The sequence below is a fragment of the Rattus rattus genome, chromosome 3 (assembly GCF_011064425.1).
Source record: "Rattus rattus isolate New Zealand chromosome 3, Rrattus_CSIRO_v1, whole genome shotgun sequence".
In the NCBI taxonomy this organism is placed as follows: Eukaryota; Metazoa; Chordata; class Mammalia; order Rodentia; family Muridae; genus Rattus; species Rattus rattus.
The window spans coordinates 149,628,282-149,634,442 of record NC_046156.1 but is presented as its reverse complement, the minus strand read 5'-3'; the positions used below and the strand labels follow the sequence as shown (position 1 = coordinate 149,634,442).

At 43.9% G+C, this 6,161-nt stretch overlaps 1 non-coding gene across 1 annotated transcript; it reads right to left on the bottom strand.

Moving 5' to 3' along the window:
- Positions 1-4,544: 4,544 nt before the first annotated feature.
- LOC116897558 lies at positions 4,545-4,674 on the bottom strand. Its single transcript, XR_004387571.1, has one exon. It is a non-coding gene; the product is annotated as a small nucleolar RNA SNORA17 (small nucleolar RNA).
- Positions 4,675-6,161: the final 1,487 nt, after the last annotated feature.

Genomic DNA, 6,161 nt, shown 5'->3' with positions numbered 1-6,161 from the left:
TTTTAGCCTCTAGAAAGATGAGCCAAAAATAAATCTCTCCTTACTTCATTCAAAACAAAACAATAAACCAACCGTGTCTACTAATGGCCAGAATGTTTGCTGCCTTGAGTTAAAAATACATCCTCTAATTTCATTTTCAAAGGGAAATTCTTTAAGAGGAGAGAAATAAGGCTGGGGTTTGGGGAGACAGCCCAGTCAGTAGAATGTTTGACTTAACTTTGATCAGCAGAGCCCCTGAAGACAGTGGGTGTGGTTGTGCTTGCTTACAATCCCAGCACTGGGTGGGGCAGAGATAAGTGATTGCTGAGGCCTCAAACCCATCAGCCTAGCCAACCTGTTGAGCTCTTGGCCAATGAGAGATCTTATCTTACAAAACAAGGTAAAGGCATCTGGGGAAAAATGTACAACACTGACCCCTGGCCTCCACATGCATAGACCTGCACATGCACCTGGATATACATGGGTATATGCACACCAAAAATAGAGAGAAGATAAATAAGCAAACAGCTCATGTTTTTCTTTTCGTTCATTTCAAAACTTGCCTTTAACCTTGTTGTTGTAAATTATGTCCTTGGGGAAAATGTAATTTAAAACATACACACACATCATAAAGACAGTGGACTATGAGAGGTTCATGTTCTCTCCATCTCACTCTTGCTCTCCACATCCATGGGTTTGTGTGCACTGTCCGTGTGTGTGTGTGTGTGTGTGTGTGTGTGTGTGTGTGTGTGTGTCTGTGTGTCTGTGTGTGTGTATGCAATGGCACTGCTTAAATCCAAAATGTGTCCTATCCCTTATGTCTATTTTAGTAAACTCGATAACTTGGTGCTGCACTGATATTTCCTGAGGTTTTCAACACAGCAACATCTCGCTTTGCCTAAGCAGAGGTCCTAAGGGATGCAGGGAAGAACTCGTTGGGATGCTGACAGCAGTGCTAAGCTACACCTCACTGCTATAACTGACACCAGGCCTCCTCCCCAGGTCTGTGAAGGACCCTAGGGGCCAGCCTTACACCCACTGCCTCAGGTCAAAACTAGTCTAAACTCCATTCTCCACCCACAGTTCTCAGGAGGAGCAGGAACATTCTTGAAAAAAAACACAGAATATATTAACTGATAGTCACCTGACCCTCTGTTCCCAAATAGAGTTCGAATGCATGTCATATGCTTGCTAGCCAGTAGATTCAAAGTCAATATGCTTAGCCAATAAGTTTAAACTGTAACTTTACTGGTGTAACCTGTTCTCTTAAAAAGTATAAAAAAACTGTTTGTTATAGCAATGCAGGGTCGCCTTCTAGTCACTTGCCACAAGGGGCTGATTGAGGGTTGACCCCAACACACAGTAAAAATAAATCTCTTGTGTTTGCACCTTTTCCTGTGTCTCACTTGGGAGGTCTCCCAGTAGTTAAGACTCACTTTGAGCCTTACATCTGCATTACCCAGGAGCCTGTGTTTAGACCTGAGACAGAGTGTCAGCTTATCGGCTTCCTCCAGTTCTCTATGTCTGCCGTCCCGGTTTTGTGACTCAAGACAGAACTTATTTTCATGGAGAAGCAGGAGCCGTCCTAGACATTGGATCACGCCGTCCCATCATAAAGCATCTTCACACACACTATTGAACTTCATCCTCAAAGTGATGAGTATGTGCAGCATACACTGTTCTTACTTTACAGAAAAAAAGTACATTTTTTTGGAGGATTGCTGGTTGGACAAAGGTCAAAGGGCAAAGACCTGGAACAAGTAAAGAGCAAATCCAGAATTACCCACTTTCTGTCTATCTAATTCAGTTCTACTCCATACCATACTTTCTTTCCTACTTAGCACTTTGAAGATTTGCTGGGATGTCTGTGGGGGAGAAATTGATGCTTGAGCCTGCTTAATTAGAGAGAAAGGTTGGGACCAAACAGTTTCAGCCTCGCAGCTTGATCTGGCCTGCGGATTTAATACAGTTCTAAGAATCTGGTATGTTCTATTAAGTCTTCCTTTGGGCTTGTTTCTTCTCTAGCTCTATATGGCAATGGGATGCAGAAAGCAAGTCTTGGTGGTATTTGTGAAACTGACAAATGCCTGTGCTCAGCAGACAGCAGGCTCTGAAGGAACTCAAGGAGAGAGTCATGGGGTGTGGGGCACAGTGAGGGGTGAATCTAAGATTTATTAGAAAGAAGGGAGGATCACACCATGGTGGAACTAAGATTTAGTGCACTGACTAAACAACAGAAAAATGTTAACTATATTTACACAGTGCTCACTGTTCTTTGAGAGTATCAGTTAGCTATTCATAATTAACCAGACGCCTCCAAATTCTGTGCCTGACTTCCGCTAGGGAAAGTTGGCTCTACTGCACATGGTCTTCCATCATCTAACGAGCTTGCTTGGTCTTGTTGCCATGGCAAATCCAAGGAGAATGAGTGTATGTGGGTTATTTGTCAGAATTCTGTAGGCCCAGACTTAGGTCTACTACACAGTCGTATTTACTGCCTTGCTAGACCCCGTGCAAGTCATAAACTGGGATATATATATACCCAGGAGTCAAGAAATGGAAGCCACCTCCTGATAGGAAGAGCTTCGAAACTCCCATAGTGAGGGGATGGAGGAGAGGTGGAAGTGGGGTATTGATGGCATATGCTGAATTTGAGGGCCAGTGGGGCACCGTGTAAGATTGGCATGGTCTTTCCTACTCTATACAAAAATAATCACAATAACTTGTGTGTGAATACTTTTGTGACCTATTCAGACCCACCTAGAAAGATCAGTGAATATGTTCTTGATAATTAGGAGGCCACAGATAGGAGGCAGCTGGAGAAACGCTCAGTATATAAGAAGACTCTCTGCCTTGCAGAGGACCCAGTTCTGTTCACAGCACTTTAGATGGCTCACAATTGCCTGTAACTCCAGTTTCAGGGGATCAGTGGTCTTCATGGGCACCAGACATACTCTGAGTACCCAGGCATGCACACAGGTAAAAACACTAATACACATTTTTAAAAATTAAAACTTAATCAATTTTGTGTAAGAGAATACAGTAACCTTATACCTGAAAATAAAGGAACAGACTAAGGAAGCTATTATATAAGTCAAGGTCATGGCTATCAGCAGTTCCTGGTACATTGACACTAGGCAACTTCAGCCAGCTGCCCATATCCAGAGGTGGTGCATGTCAACTACAGAATTGGTGGTACATGGTGTGCACGATGATGATGATGCATCATGGTGCATGGTGTCCATGGTGTGCATGGTGTGCATGGTACTGTGTGAAAAGGGCCTAAAACACATTGCTGTGTTTGTAGTCAAAGCACAGAGAAGTCAGAAATATTCTAAGATTTGTTGCCGCGGAATTTCCTTTAGCACGTTTCTAAGAACCGTGATGGAGAGAGCATACTTAGGTTTATCTGAGATGTGTCAGGAACACCTCTTCTACAAAAGTTAAAGAGAATCTTTTTATATTTTGTGACACACAAAAGACATGGTTGCTATTTCCAGCCAAGCCCCTCAGAGCTATAGAATAGTTTAAAGCTTTACAACCTTCTATTCAAGACCAAAATATATGATCAGAAAAAATAGAGTGTCTGAAACAGGTTGCTTGTAATGTACATATTCTTTAGTATATAATTACAACCAGTCAGTGATTTTTATGGAGGGCTATATATCAGACAACCCAGGAACAGGAGTAGGTAGAAAACTGGTCATCTCCCTGTGAAGCCAACCCCATCTGTGTCTTTATTTCCTGTAATAGTTTCCTGATTGACTGAATGAGGAATATGGTTATACCAACTGTCAGTAGATGGAAGGTGTAGACTTAGCAGGAAACCCTAGGGGAATGCTTTTTAATTACAAAATCCACAAACATGTAGCATTCAAGCATATTTGCTTTTAGTAGTCAATAATAAAATGGCATTTCATACCCAGACAAACAAGGGACTGCAGCTAAGAGAAGCAATGGAACCATGGCCTGGTCTGACCTCTAAGAAGATCCTGCTTGGGAAAAAATGCTTCTTGCTTTATGGAGGCAGACAGATCACACTCAGCGCTCTTCGTGTGTCTTTAGTTTTCTTTAGTTATTTGGTTGGGTTCTGTTGTTGTTTGGGTTTTTTGTTTGTTTGTTTTCTTTTTATTGGTCCTTTGTGGATTTCACATTATGTGCCCCAATCCCACTCAACTCCTCCTTCCCTTGTACGCACCCTCCACCCCTGCAATGCCCCCCACAGAGGAAAAAAAAAGAAATCTCATTGTGGAAGCTGTGGTGTGTCCCATACTGTGACCTTTTTGTCACATTCCTGTGCTTGTGAATGTTCTTACAATGAATTGTTGGTCTGGTTACGAGACCTTTGACTTCTGCTACTTACTCTATTAATACTGGAACCTCACTGGGGCCACCCCTCCATACACACACACACACACACACACACACACACACACACACACACACACACATACCTGTCCCAGGCAGGGTTTTTTTTTTGAGTCTCCAGCTTGCTCCCCACCCTGAGCACTTACCTGGGCCTGCCTGGCACCAGACTGGTGGTCTCAGGCTCAATTCTTTCAGGGAATGTTAGGGCACTAATCATTCCATTGCCCAAATGTCAGGACAGAGTGTAGACATAGCCTCTCTCCTCTCTGCCACCTATTGATGTGCACATGACACACCAGCCACGCCTGCAAAGCCTCTAGGGACAGAGAGCTATTTGTTTTTTTTCCGGAGCTGGGGACCGAACCCAGGGCCTTGCGCTTCCTAGGCAAGTGCTCTACCACTGAGCTAAATCCCCAACCCCTGACAGAGAGCTATTTGTTCTTTAGCAGGCTATTTGAGCACCTGATTTGTACAAGGCATCTCCTCAGAAATTCAAAATACCCTCTGTCCCACGTCTGAACATTCTATGGGCTCAAGCTGTGTGGAGCACAGAACTTGACCTCAGCAGTCAACAACATCCGCCTCGCTTTAGCTGTACCCTCACTGATACCGCAGTGTCTATGGTCCCAGTATGCATTTGGGACATTTTTTTGCCTCTATTCAGACATGTTCCATGCCCCTTCCTGCAGCTCACTTCAGTGGCCAACAGTCACATTTTGTTCCCTGATGAGGCGAATCCACGCACAGTATCCACAGAAGAATCATCTGTATCCCAAGTAAGAGGATCTGGAATAAACTTGAGCTGCCCTGGCTGAGTCTGAGGCCCTTGGGAAAATCTCTCTCAAGCCTGTCAATGTCGAGACGCAACAAAGCTCGCAACCGAAAGAAAATAAGAGACTCATTATTTCTGGAGCTCAAATGTGAGTGGCCATGTCCCAGGAACATCAACATCAATTCAGGCAATCCCAAATATACTATTCCCACATGGGAGGAGAGCGATCTCTCTCTCTCTGTCTGTCTGTCTGTCTCTCTCTCTCTCTGTCTCTGTCTCTGTCTCTGTCTCTCTCTCTCTCTCTCTCTCTCTCTGCATTCCTCCATCCTTTCCTCCCTCCCCACATCCTTCCCAGACTTAATTTGCCCTAAGATAGAGCAAGAGGTTGATTTAGCAGATGGATACCTCCTTGGGTATTTATCTGTTGAAGAAACATAAGAGGATTATCTCCTTTGCTCTGAGAAATCAGATATTGAATGGTGCTAGTGTCCGGTCAACACAGAAGGCTCCACAATGACGGAGTCTACACCAGCATCCTCCTCCTTGCCTGGGTAGACAGGACTTTCTGAATACATTTGAGTTATAATACTGGTGAAAGAGATACTCACGTTAGAGGTGATAAAACGTAGCACAAATAGAAAACTTTCTTCTGATGCCTGAGAAGCATCATAAATTTAATGAAGAACTTAGAGGTTTGGTTTCCAGTTGAGTTATGGCCGCTCCCTGGTTATAGGACCAGCTACTTCCCCCTCTTTGAGGCTTCTTCTCAAGTATCAGTGGGAATTTAAGTAGCCTTCCTCACTGGGTCCTGTAAGGTTTAAAGGGAGTATTGTGTGAAGATATAGAAGCCAACTTTTGTCCAACGCTCATCATCCGGTCTTGAGACGTGGAGCACTAACAGCCACAGGCACTGGAAGGGGGTTACCAGCTAGACGTGAAGAAGCAGTCTTGACTTCAGGGTACTTGTAGATTTTGCTTACTTCCGTAGTGTAAATACTCCCTCGTGGACAGGTTCGAGATACCAGTGTACTGTCACTGTAAC